Genomic DNA, 18,823 nt, shown 5'->3' with positions numbered 1-18,823 from the left:
TGAAAAGATGCTCATCTTCTTTAGTTACTAGAGAAATGTAAATCAAAACTGCAATGAGATACCTCCTCACACCTGTTACATTAGCTATTATTAACAAGACAGGTAATAGCAAATGTTGGAGATGCTGTGGAGATAAAGGAACCCTCATACACTGTTGGTGGGAATGTAACCATTATGGAAGAAAGTGTGGTGGTTCCTCAAAAAACTGAAAATAGAACTACCTTATGACCCAGCAATCCCTCAGAAACATTGATACGTAAAGACACATGCAGCCCCATGTTTATTGCAGCATTGTTTACAGTGGCCAGGACATGGAAACAACCAAAAAGCCCTTCAATAGATGACTGGATAAAGAAGATGTGACATATATACACTATGAAATACTACTCAGCCAAAAGAAATGATGACATCAGATCATTTACAGCAAAATGGTGGGATCTTGATAACATTATACGAAGTGAAATAAGGAAATCAGAAAAAACCAGGAACTGCATTATTCCATACGTATGTGGAATATAAAAGCGAGGCTAAGAGACATTGATAAGAGTGTGGTGGTTACGGGGGGTGGAGGGAGATGGAATGTGAAAGGGGGAGGGGGAGGGGCATAAAGAAAACTAGATAGAAAGTGACGGAGGATGATCTGACTTTGGGTGATGGGCAAGCAACATAATTGATTGACAAGATAACCTGGACATGTTTTGTTTGAACATATGTACCCTGATTTATTGATGTCACCCTAGTAAAATTAATTTAAAAAAAGAATACTAGAGATTAATTGTGTCAAATCAAAAGTTTAATTAATACTATTAAAATAAGCATTTAAAAGTGACTAAGATCATAACTTCAATGTCATGTATACTTTACCACAGTTAAAAAACAGATTTATATAAATAGATGGGAAGTGGGGGAAAATGCAGAGGCGTGGACACAGAGAGCAGGTAGACAGCTGTGAGAGGGACAGGGGAAGAGGGGACTGGATCAAAGAAGGTGAAGGGGTTAGCCTAAAACATAAACTGATAAAAGGTAGATACAGACAACAGAGTGTCAGTAGGCAGAGTGAAAGGAGGGTCAGTAGAGGGAGGGTGACAAAGGGCAGAAAAGGTGGGCAGAGAGAGACGGTGGGGGTGGGGTGGAGAATGATACAGAGTGTAGATGGTGGTATATTCATTTGTATACTTGAAATCTGTATGATTTGGTTACACAAACCATGTTACACAATAAATTAAAAATAAATTAAAAAAAAGAAAGATTGAGGCTAAAAGAATATAAAAAGAGAAAAATGCTATAAAATATTGGGAGGTAGACAGAAAACAAAGATTTTAAAAAACTTACAGGCACCTCAAATACCATAATGCAATACATATAAAAAAATAAAGGCAGACACTATTATTGCCAAATTATCACTATGGTGGAAGTAGGATGTCCTGGCAATTGGGAGAAAACACATAGGTGTCATTGTAAACCCCATTCCTGAGTCTCCTGCCCTTCCTTTGCTCACCTGAGTGTCAGCTCCATCACTCACCTGCTTTGATGTGAAGGCATAGCCAACTTCTCCTCTCAGATTCTCTAACACAATAATTCTTATCTATCTCCTATCACTTCTTTTTGTGCCACTTCAACCAATTAACAATTTTTTGACACTTACCTCCTTTATACCTTAGGTGAATGATTTTCAACCTTTTTCATTTAATGGCACACATAAAGTAATTATTAAAATACTGTGGCACACCAAAAATAAGGTCTACCAGAAAGTTCTGTCCGTTTTTAGAATAAAACAAAATACAAATTTTTCTTACCATCAATAAACTTTATTAAATAATATAATTGCCATTATTATTAATGATTTCTTGCCTGAGTGAGGGCAATTTGTATATCCCATTTTTGAAAAATGTTTTATCTTTTGATGCGAAAAATTGAACCAGTGCTTGTTTGATATCTTCTTCATTTTTGAATTTTTTGCCCTTCAAAAAATTTTGTAAGGACAAAAACAAGTGATAGTCGGAGGGTGCTAAGTCCGGGGAATATGGTGGATGTGACAGACATGCTTCTGTAGTATTTCTTCCTTGTTGAAATTTGTAAAAATTACAGTGGCGTAAATGAACTTTATCAGTAGCCATTGGTACACTATAGCTTCACACATAAGACTAACATGAATCAACTTTGTATTAGTTAATTTGCTACATCAGTATGTATACATTAAGTGATAAAAATAGAGAGGCACACACACGCCAAATAAATGTGCTTACGTGTCGAAACTTGTGATAGAAACGGACATAACTTTCTGGTAGACCTTATATGTATTTGTAGATATGAAAAAAATATATATTATTTTAATTCATTCACTCTGGATGGCCATTATTGTGTTGGCTGTTGTCATTTTTTTTTTTATTTGACAATCTAAGTGGAAAGAGGTCAGTACCCCTGACTAAATAGCCAAGTGTTTTAAAAATTCTTATTGCACACCAGTTGAAAATTGTTGCCTTAGTTCATCTCCCTCTTTCCTTTTCTCTCTCCCTCCCTCCTTGTTTCTCTGTCACAACCACTTAGTCTCACCATTTTGCTCACCTCTCCCTCCATGTTTGTGGACCATGTGCTCCCATTTCCAGCCAGGGCCAGTTCTTTCTCACCCCAGTGGAGGATGATGTCCTGGCCTCCCAGGCTGCTGTGCTTTACTCGGCAATTCAGGTTAGCCTCCTCCCCAACCACAACATCCAGGGTTACTCGGAGATACCACGTCCCGTCAGCATTGGGCAGGATGTCACCTTGATGTGTTCCTGGAAGCTTCTGCTCACCCCTCATCCACATCACCCATACAGGTTTGGGGTAAAATCCCGAGACATGGCACACCAGCAGCAGATGACCAGGCAAAGGAGGGGGGCCACTGGAAAGCCAGGCCTCGGGCTTCACTGGGGCAGAAAGGAGCAGGACAGTGTCACATTATGACACCAATCTTGAGAATAGGGGCTCAGAAGCCCACTAGTTTGGACAGTGACCCTTCCCACTTGTTTGAAAACCAAATAATTTATTGTTTAACCCCCTTTTTTTTAAGGCACCCTGTACCTTTGAATTCAAAGAGATGGTATAAATTGAAAGAGAAAGTATTGGAGAGAGAACAGGACTATCCTTGTCTCTGCAGTTTCACCTTCCCTGCACTGAGAGTGCCCAAGGGTTATCAAGGCAGCTTTTTGACAGGAGATTCTCTATGATACTAGAAATACCTTGGTATTGAGAGGGAAGTGTGCAGTTCCTCTGTGCTCTGCGGCCGCCCTCCATGGCAGGCACACAGGAATCATTCTGGAAGCTCAGGACATTCACTCCTCCCACAGCTCCCCTCAGGAAGATTACTGTGGTCTCTCAGAATGCAGCTCACAGCTGCCTATAGCCTGGATTTCCAAAGGATCTAGAGCAAGGGTCTCAAACTCAACTCAGCATGTGGGCCGCAGAGCAAGATCACAGCCATTCGGAGGGCCGCACTAGGTCTACAAAAGGCAACTGTTACGCAACACTTTTCTCACTGCAGTTGAAAACAAAAAAAAATCAGTACAACAAGCACAATCATACATGCAGTTTACTCAGTGTCACAAAACGACCAGAAACTGTAGTTCGCATCACAACTGCTGTTAACCAAGCTAATATCTAGCTAGGATGCTAGAGAAATGAAAAATACAAGTAGGCCCCTAGGCTTACTTAATTTTATCCAAAATATTTTGAACTTCGTGGATTAGTTTGCGGGCTGCACAAAATTGTTCGGCGGGCCGCATGCGGCCCACGGGCTGTGAATTTGAGACCCCTGATCTAGAGAGAGGAAAAACAAAGAAAAATATATTTAAAAGGCAACAGGAAGGACAGGGATGGAGAAACAATCTAAGGTGTTGGATTTGGGTGGGGAGAAAGGTTTGAGAAGTGAATTGAAGCCAAAAGCCAATCTAACAGCGTCATGTGCCACACAATGGCTTTGCAGTTAACAACAAACCAGGTACAAGAAGGTAGTCCCATAAGATTATAGTAAAACTGAAAATTTCTTATTTGCCTAGTGACTTTTTTGTCATGATTTTTAACAGCATAAGGCATTGCTCATGTATTTGTGGTGATGATGGGGTCAAATCTCCATTGTGCTGCCGGTTGTATAGACAATAACAATGCAATATATACAGTACATGATACATGAGAATGAGAGTAAATGATATTACTAGTTTATATGTTTATTTTACTTTTAATTACTATTTTAGAATGTACGTTTTCTACTGACAAAAAAGAAGTTTATGAAACACAGTATGATGTGTCATATCAGCAATAATTTTATCTCTTTCATATTTACTGCATCACTTGATTGGATAATTTTCTCTTTTGCTTGATTTAATGTTCTATATATCTTTTATAGTAATGTGCTATACTTGATTTTAGTTATTTAGCAATAAAATATAGCACAGAGCATAGTATGTGGTAGCTAACCTATCTAGGTTTGTTTAAGTGCACTCGATGATTGTTATACAACCATAAAATTATCTAGCAATATATTTGTCAGAACATGTCCTCAATGTCAAGTAGTATATGACTATTTTCAGAGATGTTTCTTTTTAAAACATTGATTGATTGATTTCGGAAAGAGAGAGAGAGAGAGAGAGAAAGACATCAATTTGCTTTTTACTCATTGATGCACCCATTGGTTGAGTCTTCTGTATGCCCTGATGGGGATCAAACCTGCAACTTTAGCATATCAGGATAATGCTCTAAACAACTGAGCAACCCAGCCAGGGCTATTCAGAGACTTTTCAACAAGAAGAGAACAGGGGAAGGTATACATGTCATAAATGGTGGGGAAGAGCTGTTTTAGTAATGAACAGTGGGTGAGAAGAAAGAAGAGGGTAATGTGAGGAGCAGGGTGGTGAAGTCAGGAGGAAGTACACATTCCAGGATAATGGGAGAATTACATTGAGAGGAGGAGCAGGCAGGAGATGCCTGAGGAGATGGACTGGAAACAAAGGAAGTCACAGTTTAGTTCACTCAGGAACAAGGTGGGGAAAGTCATGGTTTCTTGCTTGGGGTTTAAGAGAGAAAGAGTTAGACAAACAAAGGGGACTCTTCATCAGATAAGAGCGAAAGAAGCAAGAGAGATCTGAAGTACTTTGTGGAGGTGTGGAGTCTAAGAGGAGGACTGCTCTAGATAAATGTGCACATACAGTTGGCTAAACTGGGAAAGAGGAGAGAAACATTCTGGGGTGCAGTAACATGAATCTAGAGAGAGAGAGAGAGACAGAGAGAGGCATTATTGATAATCTACGCAGAGCAGAGGACTGAACGAACATGTCATCTGGAAGACACTGACATGATCCTGTACTACCTGAAGGAATCAGATGATAGGGAACCGGAATATTTCCTCCAGCTCAGACACTTCCACGTTCCTGAAGTTTCCCTTGGACCCAGGCTTCAGGACAATGACAGTGCTTGAGTCACTATCCCAGCCTCAAATCTGCATATCATTCTGCCAGCTTGAGCCTTGATTTTGTTCCCAGGTGCTGTTCATAAATGATGATATCTGGATGACATGGTAATAGGTTAGCTCTTGAAAAGCTGTGGGTAATGAAGGAATAGTAAAAGTAAAAAGAAAGAAGAAAAAGAGAATAGGAAAAAACAAATAAAACCCAGAAAAATAGAGAAAAAAAGAGACAGAGTCTGAACAACAAAATGCCAGAACATTTACCTGCACCAGGGCCTCTGACTCCATCCTTAGCATCCAAAATAGAAGCAGAATTTCGCCAGTAGATAGAACTTCTCTCTCTCTCTTTTTTTTTTTTTTCAGAGACAGAGAGAGGAGCAGACAGGGACAGAGAGACAGGAATGGAGAGATGAGAAGCATCAATCATTAGTTTTTTGTTGCTCATTGTAACACCTTAGCTGTTCATTGATTGCTTTCTCATATGTGCCTTGACTGCGGGACTTCAGAAGATTGAGTAACCCCTTGCTCGAACCAGCGAGCTTGGGTCCAAGCTGGTGGAATTTTGCTCAAACCAAATGAGCCTGTGCTCAAGTTGGTGACATCGGGGTCTCAAACCTGGGTCCTCCACATCACACTCTAATGCTCCATCCACTGCACCACCGCCCAGTTAGGCAGAACTTCTGTCACTTAAAGCTGGTGTTTGATCTCTGAACTCAGCAAACTGTTGTTTCCTTGGTGCTCTATAGTGACTTCCTCTTCCAGGGACAAAATTCTACCTCATTTATGTTGGACATCATAAAGAAGCTGTGTCTCCCACAGCCTTGACCCTCCCATTCTGCTTGTCATTTCCACTCTAGCTCTTGAGTCAAATTTTCTTATTATCTTCCTAGTTTACTGCTATTTTCCTTATCTCCGCTTTCTATATACGACCTTGAAAAAGCCAATTAATGGTTTTCTTTTTCTTTTTCTTTCTTTTCCTTTTTAGATGACAGAAGAGGAAATAGTGAGGCCAACTCCTAAATGTGATCCGACTAAGATCCACCAAGCAACCCCATCAGGAGCCGATGCCTGAGTACCATGCTATATTTATTGCCTTAGGCTGTTGTGCTCTAACTGAGCAATCCTCAGTGCCCAGGGCCATGCTAGAACCAATAGGACCACTGCCTGTGAAAGGGAAGAAAAGAAAAGGGGAGTAGGGCAAAGATTATGGTCGCTTCTCCTGTGTGCCCTGACCAGGAATTGAAAGCTGGACGACCATACATTAAGCCAATGCTCTTCTCCCTGAGCCACTGGCCAGGGCCCACTATGTGGTTTTGAAAGGTTATTTTACCCCCTCAGTGTTTTACTGTAACATCTGTTTCATCATAAAGGACTATTGCACAACCACCTGCTTTAATTTAGGAAAATTCTTTTGATTCATCCATACAATTCAATCTTCCACAGCATGACCTTGTCTTCTCCTGCTCTTTGCCTTTACCTCTTCTCTGCATTCTCAATGGCTCCTCTTTCTCATTTTATCCTCTTGTCTCATTGCCCTAACCCTACATTAGTATGGAGTGTGTTGGTGACCATTTACAAAAGGCAAAGCATTAATTTTTTAATGTTTTTAGTTCTTTCAACACTTTTAAATTGATTTTAAAGAGAGAAAAGAAAAGAAAGAAACAGAAACATTAAATTGTTGTTTTATTTATTTATGCATTCATTGGTTGATTCATATATGTGCCATGATCAAGGATTGAACCTGCGACCTTGCTTTATCAGGATGATGTGATACCTGGCTGAGGCCTCAAAGGAAAAATATTTAAATATTTCAATTGACTAAAGTACTGTAGACCCAAATTCTAAAATTAATAAGGTAAATACTACCTTATTATTTATTATTCATTCTCCAAGTAAAATTATCTTATGCCTTAGCAATTGTTGAAAAGGAATATTGCATGTACTACTAGTACATGACATTATTTTCAGTAGCTCTTGACCTTTGGAAGTTTGAGTAACAAATTTTTATGAGACAACCAGAACTTTGGGAGATATGCTATGTATAGCTTTAGACTAAGTAAGAGATAACATATTATTTTGTCTATCAGCTTGTTTTCTGGTTTTATTTTTCTGCTAATTTTCTGCACATTTTTCTTCCTGGCCCCCGTCCCCAAATTTTCACCCTTCAGACAACTGTCAGTCCATTTCCTGTATCTATGATTTTTTTTTCTATTTGTTTGTTTATTTTGTTCATTAGATTTTACATAGAAGTGAGATCATATGGTATTTGTTTTTCTCTGATTGGCTTATTTCACTTAGCATAACACTCTCCAGGTTTACCCATGCTGTCACAAAAGGTAAGATTTTCTCCTTTTTAATGGCTGAGTAGATTCCATTGTGTAAATGTAACACAGGTTTTTAATCCCCTCATTTACTGATGGTCTGCTCTAAATCATAGCCATTTTAAATAACACTGCAATGAACACAGGGTGCATTTATAATTTCAGATTAGTGTTTCTGTTTTCTTTTGTGATATTTCTACAAGTAAAATCACTGGGTTATAAGGCCATTTTATTTTTAAAATTTTTAAGAAACTTTACACTGCTTTCCACAGTGGTTGCATCAAGAGTACATGGTTTTCTTTCTCCAAATTCTCACCAAAACTTGTTTTTTTGTTGATTTTTTTTGATGAAAGCCATTCTGACAAGTGTATGGGGATATCTCACTGTGGTTTTAATTTATATTTTTCCAATCCTTAGTGATGCTGAGCATTGTTTTATATGTCTACTGACCATTTGTATGTCTTTTTTCGAGAAGTGTATATTTAGGTTATTAGCCCATTTTTTAATTAGATTTTTTTGGTGTTAAGTTATAAAAGTTCTTTATAAATTTTGTATATGTCCTCTTATCAGATGTATCATTAGTGAGTATGTCTTTCCAGATACTGGATTTTATTTTTATTTTGTTGACAGTTTCCATTGCTATGCAATAACTTTGTATTGACTTAATTCCATTTGTTTAGTATTGACCCATGCACTTGGAGATTAAGAAAGGAAAAATGGAAGTCAGGAAAGATGTTTGCTATTTTTCTTCACTGAGCTCCAAGGCTCGAGTCAGAGCAATCAGTTCTGCTCATTGAATGAGGTGTCTTGGGGTAGAGGCTGTTCCTCCACAGTCTCTGTCAGAGTTACCACTGCATACCCCGCCTGCCTCTCTCCCCTTGGGATGACAGAGCTGCTCTGTCTACGTAAAGATTCTAGTCTGGGTCTCTCATGCGCTGGTCTAGCAAGTCTTATCAGTTTGAATACACTGAATCAAGTACCTCCAGGCAATTGTGCCATGGTTCTTCCTTCTGCACTGGGAGTAGTGTAGCTGGATTTAAAGTGGTACACACTTCTATTACCAGTCTTGGGTTTTCACATAGTAAGATTGGGTATATAGTGAGGCAGGCATTTTAGAGCCAATGATGTCCTTTGACATTCATCAGAGACACTACAGCATGTGTCACCTGCACCTTTAAGTCTTTTCCTAAAGTTAATTTGTCTGCCTCCTGTACTAACATAGCTGTAGCTTCCAATGTTGTTAAACTTGGGGCCCAGCCTTTAGCGACCTCGTCTAATTGTTTGGAAAGGTAAGCAACTGATCTAGGCCATGGTCCTAGGTTCTGAGTTAACACAGAGACATACAATATAAAAGATTTTGCTAGATCAAGAAGGTCTAGTTCTGGGACAACTTGCAATTCCTTTCTGAGAGTCTGCAAAACACAGTCCTGATCAGGTTCCCACTCCATGAATTCCTTTTCTCTCCCCTTGTGATCTTATAGAGGGTTTTTGCCAGTACTTCAAAATTGGGGACCCACAAATGGTAGAATCCTACTGGACCCAGGAACTCTCTGACTTGTCTCCTAGTAGTGGGGATCAGGATATTTTGAATGACTTGCTTCTGATCCACCCGTAGCCTTCTCTCCCACTGCTGGAGAATGAATATCAGGTACTTTACTTGCCTCTGTCAGATCTGGACCTTTTTCTTGGAGACATTATATCTATTATTTTTTAGATGATATAAGAGCTCATCCTTTCCTTGAGCACATTCTTACAGTCTTGTGGCCCAGCAACAAGCCATCTATATACTGAAGGATGATGCATCTAATGTCTTGTGCTGGAAACAGCTGGATATCACAAGCAAGAGCTCCCTCAAAGATGGAGGGGGTGTTCTTGAACTTTTGTGGAATTTAGGTCCAGGTGTACAGCACCTTTGCTCTTGTAGATGGGTTTTCCCACTGGAAAGCCAAGAGCTCAAAGATCTCAGGAGCTAATCTTATACTGAAAAAGGCATCTTTTAAGTCCAAGCAAGTCAACCAAGAGGCTTGAGCAGGTAGGAGGCTTTGGGGGTGTAGGGGTTGGTACTATTGGATGCAGAGTTACTGCTGCTTGGTTTACTGCTTTAACTTCTTATGCTGCCACCTGGTTTATTGCTTTCAGTTCTTGTACTGGTTGGTAGTCATTAGTTCCTGGTTTCCTGTCAGGGAGTAAGAGAGAGTTTCAGGGCAACTGGCAGAAGACGATAATGCCATGTTCCTTGAGCCTCTGCAAATATACTTAAATTCTTCCAAGGCCTCTCCAGGAATTAGGAATTGTCTCTGGTTGACAGGCAGGACCCCAGGCTTTAATTTATTCACAGTGAACTTGGTTTATTACCAGTCTAGGAGTATTGTGAACCAGCGAGAGTACTAATTCCAGGTCCTGAGTAGAAACAGCATGGAATTAAGAAAATACACTTAAAGAATTAAAGAATGGGTTTGGTAGGCCTCTGCAAAGCTTATACAGTGGTATCTTGGGATACAAGTAGACCAACATATGATTTTTTTTTAAGATACAAGCTGTGACTCGGTCCTAATTTTTATTCGAGATCCGAGCAAAATTCTGAGATATGAGTCATGATTCGGGAAGCTGCCGCCAGTTGGCACGTTGGTGCATGGGTCCAGTGTCAGCAGTACAACACCAGCATCTTGTTCTTTCTCATGTGTTACCTGTAGAATCAACTCGAATCTCATGTGCTGTACTTGTTCTTGCATCATTTTTGCATTTTTTATTAATTTTTCTTGTGTGCTATTATGGGGCCGAAGAAAGTAAGTGTAAAGGACAGTGGTGAGAAGAAGAAGAGAATTATGTCGATAAAAGTAAAGCAAGAAATAATAGAAAAACATAAACGTGGTGTACGAGTGATTGAACTGGCAAGGCTGTACATCCACAATACATCTACAATTTGTATCATCTTAAACAAAAGGACGCCATCAAAAGTGAAAATCCAGAGAAAGGAACTACAATTCTGTCCCAATTAAGGACAAATATTCATGAAAAAATGGAGAAGCTTCTGCTGATGTGGGTGGAAGAGAAAAAGCTGGTAGGAGATACAGTCATGGAGATTGTAATATGTGAAAAGGCACGCATTATTTACGGTGACTTGAAGAAGAAAGAACCATCAACCATCAGCAGAAGATACGTTTAAAGCAAGTCATGACTGGTTTGAAAATTTCAAGAAGAGATTTGGCATCCACTTGGTGGTGAGGCATGGTGAAGCTGAGAGTGGCGACATTAAGGCAGCTGAGGAGTATATCACACATTTTGCTGTTCTTAGTGCAAAGGAAGGCTACATCCCCTAACAAGTGTACAACTGTGACAAAACATGATTGTTTTGGAAAAAAATGCCCCAGAAGACTTTCATCACTGCAGAGGAGAAGAAGCTGCCAGGCCATAAACCCATGATGGACCATCTGACCCTTGCATTGTGTGCAAATGCTAGTGGTGGCTGTAAAGTAAAGCCACTGCTAGTATATCATTCTGAAAATCCTCGAGCCTTTAAGACTCACAAGATTCTTAAAGAAAAGCTGCAGATTATGTGGTGCACCAATGCTAGGGCATGGGTTACACAGCAGTTTTTTATTTATAATGGGTAAATCTTGTGTTTGGTCCTGCAGTGAAGAAATATCTTCTAGAAAATAAAATCTCAATGAAAGCATTAGTAATCCTTGAAAATGCTCCAGCCCACCCATCTGGTCTTGAAAATGACATTCTCGATGAGTTCAAATTTGAGAATGTTCTCTACCTCCCACCCAACGTGACTTCAATCTTGCAACCTATGGATCAGCAGGTCATTTCCAACTTTAAAAAGCTTTACACAAAGCACTTGTTTCACCACTGTTTTGAGGTGACTAAGAATACAGTTCTAACCCTTCGAGAGTTTTGGAAAGATCACTACATCATAATTTGTTTATGCATTATTGACTTGTCATGTCAAGAGCTTACAAGAAGATCCTTGAACTCGGCATGGAAAAAGTTATGGCCTGATATTGTTGCAGACAGGGACTTCGAAGGATTCGAACCAGAGACCGAGACCTAGATAGAAGATTTGGGGGAGATTGTGTCCCTCAGAAAGTCGATGGGTCTGGAGGTAGCTGAGGGTGACATAAATGAGTTCATTGAGGAACTTGAGGAGGAACTCTCAACTGAGGAATTGAAGGAGCTACAGATGATGCAACATAAGGAGCTTCTTCAAGAGATTAGTAATGAGGAGGAGGTAGTGTTGGAGGAAGTGAATTCTACAAGTGAATTAAACACATGCTGTCAATGTGAGAGAAGCTTTCAAGTTTCATTGAAAAAAAAACACCCAGAAAAAGTTTCAACTGGTCGTTCTTCAGCACTTTTCAATGACACTTGTTTGTCACATTTCCATAACATTTTAAAAGGCAGGCAAAAGCAAACCTCTTCAAATAGATTTTTATTCAAAAGTCCTGAAAGTGTGGATAGAGCATCAGACTGGGATGCGAAGGACCCAGATTTGAGACCCCGAGGTCGCCAGCTTGAGCGTGGGCTCATCTGGTTTGAGCAAAAGCTCACCAGATTGGACCCAAGGTCGCTGGCTTGAGCAAAGGGTTACTTGGTCTGCTGAAGGCCCATGGTCAAGGCACATATGAGAAAGCAATCAATGAACAACTAAGGTGTTGCAACAAAAAACTGATGCTTGATGCTTCTCAACTCTCTCCGTTCCTGTCTGTCTGTCCCTATCTATCCCTCTCTCTGACTCTCTTTCAGTCTCTGAAAAAAAAAAAAGAAAAACTACATTGCTGCAAAATAAATTGATGCTTCTCATTTCTCTTCCTTCCAGTCTGTCTTTCCTTATCTGCCCCTCCCTATGCCTTTCTGTGTATAAAAAAAAAAAAGTCCTGCAAGTGAAAGTGCCAAAAGTGCAGCCAAAAAGGCAAAAACAGGTGATGATTAAATGAAAAATACGTAATGTTAAGCTTAGGTTAAGTTTAATGTTAAGAAAGTGCATATTTTATAATTAAGTTTTTGTGGTTTCATTTTAAGTAAAAAAAAGTGCAGTTTTAGTTTACATTTAGTGTTAATAAAGTGCAGTTTTAGTTTACGTGTCTACAGTGCCTGGATCCCTTCTTCCCTCCCTTCTCCTCTGCCATTCACTTCCATTAGACTCACTCATCAGTCTCCAAGGTAAGAATAACACAGTAATAAATAACACTTTTTTCTTTTATTTCATCTATTTTATTATGCATTGATAAAGTATACATGTGGGTTTCTTAATTAAAAACATGTTTCTTTTCATAATTTAGGATGGTTTGGGGATGTTTTATGGGGCTGGAACGAATTAAATCTATTTCAGTTATTTTAAATGGGAGAAATATGTTTGCTATACAAGTTGACTGACTTACGAACTCAGTTAAAGAATGAATTATACTTGTATCTTAAGGTACCACTGTAGCAGAAAGGGACTACACCCAAAAATCACATCTTGCTTTATTTATAGGGCACAGTGGGCCATTAGCAAATCAGTGAGATCTCTGATCACATCTCCAAGGCAACCCAAAAATTTTACCAAATGCAAAACCCCCACCGTACATTACATCTTAACTGTACTAAGCAAAGGATAAAAGAAACTTGCCTCCAGTCCTTCTGAGGAATATGAGTGGTAAGATGAGTAGCAGCTAACATGGAGGTGTGGGGAAGGGCTTAGCCTTTTACAACTAATCAGGTAAGTGAGATGGGGGGTTGGGCAGACTGTCAGCTTACAGCCAGTTACCCATATCTTTTTCCCCCAAAAAATCTAACCTGCAATAACCCTGTTGGCTTTTTTGTTCCCCAACACAGGAAGCTTGTCTTCAGTACAGACTTTGGGCCATTTCTGTGTCAACTTCTGACTGTTTTCCAGGTTTGGTAGCAAAATTTCTTGACTCATCCTCTCTGAGAATGGTTAAGGTTAAAACAAACCTAGACTTTGACACTTGCAAGTCTAGCCAGCCTTTGTCAATAATAGACATAGTAGCTTTAATTTGCTTAGTAGATCATGTCCCAGCAAGGGAAATAGGCAGTCTCTTGGTTGAGTGAGGGGCCAGGTATGAAAAGGTAAAGCTTTGCTGGTACATAAAGAGGAGGGGTCAAGGTTTCTTCTACTTCTTCTGATTCACCAGAGGCTAAGATTTTTGGTACCAGTTGCTGTAGCTACTTCTTGGTTTGCATGGAATACTTCCCTGTCTTTGCTATTCGTACAGTGGATGCTTGACCTCTGAACCAAAGGGAAGGGTACAATACCAGTGTAAGCCAGATGTTTATATAATAAAAATGGTTGTGGTGGACTGGATCTCCATTGACTACCTGCCACACTTTCTGCACAATGGACCTATTCAAGGTCCCTTATGCTGGCCACCCAACTCTGAACATAGGCTCTTCCAGTTCACACAAGGTTCTCAATTTCCCTGGGGACAAGGTGACTCTGTAATCCTTTCCAAACCCATTCTTAAAGTTTTTGATCACATTAGCCAGGGGAATGGGTTTTTCCTGTGAACCTCCCATACCTCCTATGAGAGGCAATGGTTATGCCATATGGAGAAAATGGGGAAATGGTAGGGAGAATTTGGAGGGGACATCACTCACTTCCTCAATCACCTACAGCTTTCATTGTGGAGATATCAAACCGTCTTGGCTTATGGCAGGTTGATATAAACCATTAGCACACAATTCTTTTTCTGAGCCATACGTGGTGCTCTATGAACTAGTGCTTTGGGACTCAACTTTGGCCTTGTGGGAGGAACTTGGAACTCTCCAATGTCTGTCTCATTCACTCCATACTCACTCTCTTTCACACATAGCCTCCCAATACTCCTAACCGGTCCTCCAGAGGGTGTTCAATTTTCCTATCACCCCAACTGGGGAAGGACCTCTTAGCTAGCTACCCTTGCCCAGTTTGCTTTACTGTAACTCAGGCATACCTCTGAGCTCCCATTACTGCAATGTCTGATCCCTACTGGGACGATGGAGAGGACTGCCTCGCTACCCACCCCCATGCTGCTCTATCTTTTGGAGACATGTATAAGGGTAAAGCCCCAGTGCACACTCAGTGGCCATGTCTACAGGATGGTTCTAGTGCTCCCCAATAGAGGTGCCCAATGTTTACCAATTGTGGAAGTTATTTCTCTATGCCAGGGATTCCCAGACTATGGCCCGCGGGCTGCATGCAGCCCCCTGAGGCCATTTATCCGGCCCCCACCGCACTTCCAGAAGGGGTACCTCTTCATTGCTGGTCAGTGAGAGGAGCACATTGAGCATCTCATTAGCCAAAAGCAAGCCCATATTTCCCATTGGAATACTGGTCAGTTTGTTGATTTAAATTTACTTGTTCTTTATTTTAAATATTGTATTTGTTCCCATTTTGTTTTTTTACTTTAAAATAAGATATGTGCAGGGTGCATAGGGATTTGTTCATAGTTTTTTTATAGTCCGGCCCTCCAATGGTCTGAGGGACAGTGAACTGGCCCCCTATGTAAAAAGTTTGGGGACCCCTGCTCAACACTTTTTAGCCAATGCAGCAGAAACTTTATTGTAGAGACAAAAGAAGCAACTCGTGGAAGACAAACACACTCAGACCATATGCTGGAGGAAAGGGACTTATTTGCTGGTGAAGCAGTGTGGCCCAATAGGCATCAAGATGCTGGGTCCTCAAAGTTGTTTTTTTTCAGTATTATATATCTTTACAGCTTTCACTTGAAAGGCACCTGTTTCCTTTGTCTGTAGACCTATGTCCCTAAGGTCTCTGGGAGGAGAGGGTAGTGAGGGGTGGTGTCGGACTATTTGTCTTGACCATTTACATTCTTGTTTTTTTTTAATTGTACAGTAAGTTGTTCTAGGAAGCAGATAAAGGAACTGCATGGTTGTGGGTTGTTACTTTACAAACTAACTCAGTCAGCCCTTTTGGTCCTTCCATCCTCAGTAGTGGCTCTCTCAGAACTATATCCTGAACCTATCTCCAGAGTTTTGTTTTGTTTTCTCTGATTTATTAGTAAGACAATAGTAGCACTAACTTGGCTCACTTCCGCCACTGTGACATTTAATTCCGCTGAGCCAAAGCAGCCCTGCCTAAGCCCATTTTCTTTCTATAACATTTCTAGAGACCAAAACAGCTCTGCTTGGGCCCTCTCATGTTGTTTCTTCTATCCTTAGCTCCTCTAGTTTTACTGTCCCCAGCTTTAATAAATGTACGCTCAGAATCAAAAGAAAAATTAATTGACCATCAAGGCATGGCTTCTTTTCTGGGGACTCTATTCTGTTCCATTAAGCTATATGTCTCTTTTTATGCCAGTATCATGTTGTTTTGATTCCTATGGCCTTGTTCAATATTAAGTAGCATGCTTCCTCTAACTTCATTCTTCTTTCTCAAGATTGCTGTAGCTATTGGGGTCTTTTGTGGTTCCATATCCATTTTTAGAATATTTGTTCCAGTTCCTTAACAAATATCATTGATGTCCTGATAATAATTACATATAATTTACAGATGGCTTTGGGTAGTATGGACATTCTAATAATATTAATTCTAATTATGAAAACAATATATTTTTCCACTTTTTGGTATCTTCCTCAATATTTCTTTAGAACTTATAATTTTTTTGAGTAAAGATTTTTGACGGACATTTTATATGATAAAGAGGACACCATAGCAAGAAAATATAACACTCCTTAGTATTTTTTCACTTAATCATTGAGCAAGAAAATATGTAAAGCAAGTACTCACAGGAATAAAAGGAGAAACAGACAGAAACACAATCATAGTTAGGGAGCTTAATACTCCAATGACAGCTCTAAATAAATTATCTAAAAAGAAAATTAATAAATCAATATTGGCCTTAAATGACACATTAGACCAAATGGACATAACTGACATTTACAGAGTTTTTCATCACAGAACACTAGATCATACATTCTACTCCATGGCACATTGTACATTCTTAAAGCTCAATCATATGTTGGGTCACAAAACTGGCCTCAACATATTATAAAAGGTTGAACTTATATGAAGCATATTCTCTGACCACAGTGCTTTGAGATTAGAATTGATCTGCAAAAACCAAGTAAAGAAACCCACAGAAATGTGCAAATAACAACATACTATTAAAAAATGACAAAGTCAAAGAAAAAACAAAGGAGAGATTGAAAGATATATAGACACAAATATTAATGACAATACAACATATTAAAACTTCTGAGATTCAATGAAAGCAGTAATAAGAGGGAAGTTTATGTCATTCCAGGCTTACTACAAGAAATAAGAGGTATTCCAAGTAAACAATCTAATACTACATCTTAAAGAAGTAGAAAACCCCTGACTAGTTTCACTAAGGATAAAGGAGAAATAACTCATATAAAAAAATCAGAAATAAAAGAGAAGTTACTATACACATTGCAGATATACAAAGGATCATACTAGAATACTGTGATAGACTATATGCCACCAAAATCAATAATTCATAAAAAATGGGTAACTTTCTAGAACTATACAACCTTCTTAGACTGAATCATAAGATATTGCAAAACCTAAATAAACCAATAAACAGTGTGGAAATTGAAACAAATGCAAAAAATTTCCCCCCAAATAAAAGTTCATGAGCAGATGGCTTTACTAGTGAATTTTACCAAGCATTCAAAGAAGATTTGGTACCTATCTTTCTCAAACTCTTCTAGAAAATTAGAGTAAAGGCCATACTTTTTAACACATTTTACGAGACCAACATAACCTTGATACCAACACATGGCAAGGAAAACACAAGATAGAAAGTTACAAATATCTTTGATAAATACAGATGCAAAAGTCTTAAACAAAATACTAGCAAATTGAATATAACAATACCTTAGGAAAATAAATACATCACAGTTCAGTGGGATTTTATCCTGGGCATAAGAATGGTTCAACACATGCAAATCAATCAATGTAATACACCATTTTAACCAAATACAGGGCAAAAATAAAAAAAAAAAGAATCTATTAATAGATGTGGAAAAGGCATTCTATAAACTGCAACATTTATATGTATGATTGAAAAACTCTATAAGTTATGTATACAAGAAAAGTACCTCAACATAGTAAAGGTCAAATATGAAAACCCTCAGCCATTATTATACTCTATTTTAAGAAACTGAAAGCTTTTCTCTAAAATTAGAAAAAAAAGCAAGCTTGTTTACTATTACCACTCTTATTCAACATAGTTCTGGAAGTTCTATACAGAGCAATCAGGCCAATAAAGGAAATAAAAAGCATCCAATCAGAAAAGAAGTAAAAGTGTCAATTTTGCAGATGAAATGATTCTACAGTGTGTCCGTAAAGTCATGGTGCACTTTTGACCGGCCACAGGAAAGTAACAAAAGATGATAGAAATGTGAAATCTGCACCAAATAAAAGGAAAACTCTCCCAGTTTCATACCTATTCAGTGCAGTTTGATGTGGGCTCACACACAGATTTTTTAGGGCTTCTTCGGTAGCTATCCCGTATAGCCTCTACAGACTCATCACTGACTGATGGCCTACCAGACAGGGTTTCTCCACCAAACTGCCGGTTTCCTTCAACTGCTTATCCCACCGAGTAATGTTATTCCTATGTGGTGGAGCTTCGTTATAAACACGCCGATCTTCATGTTGCAGTTTGGTCATGGATTCGAATTTAGTGAGCCAGAGAACACACTGAACTATCCTCTGTACTGTCCACATCTCGGCTGGCATGACCGTGGGCTCCTCCGCTGTATACACGGTGTTACGTCATCATCTGTGCGTGCACACATGATGCCACATCATCATACAGAAACTGGGAGGGTTTTCCTTTTATTTGGTGCAGATTTCACATTTCTATCGTATTTTGTTGCTTTTCTGTGACCGGTCAAAAGTGCATCATGACTTTACGGACACACTGTATATACAAAAAAACCCCCACAAATCTTAGAAACAATAAATACTGTAAAATACCAAAATAAAAAAAAAAATCTGCTGCTTTCTTATATACCAACAATGAGTCCTTAAAAATAAAATTTAAAGCCCTGGAGGGTTGGCTCAGTGGTACAGCATCAGCCTGGCATG

At 39.2% G+C, this 18,823-nt stretch overlaps 1 pseudogene; it reads right to left on the bottom strand.

Annotated features, from left to right (window-relative positions):
* Positions 1-1,403: 1,403 nt before the first annotated feature.
* On the bottom strand, positions 1,404-5,725 carry LOC136398445 (T-cell surface glycoprotein CD1b-like; annotated as a pseudogene).
* Between the last annotated feature and the right edge of the window lie 13,098 nt (positions 5,726-18,823).

This window comes from Saccopteryx leptura, chromosome 3 (genome assembly GCF_036850995.1).
Source record: "Saccopteryx leptura isolate mSacLep1 chromosome 3, mSacLep1_pri_phased_curated, whole genome shotgun sequence".
NCBI lineage: Eukaryota > Metazoa > Chordata > Mammalia > Chiroptera > Emballonuridae > Saccopteryx > Saccopteryx leptura.
Note: the sequence above shows the minus strand (reverse complement) of the source record. Positions and strands in the feature narration are given on the sequence as shown.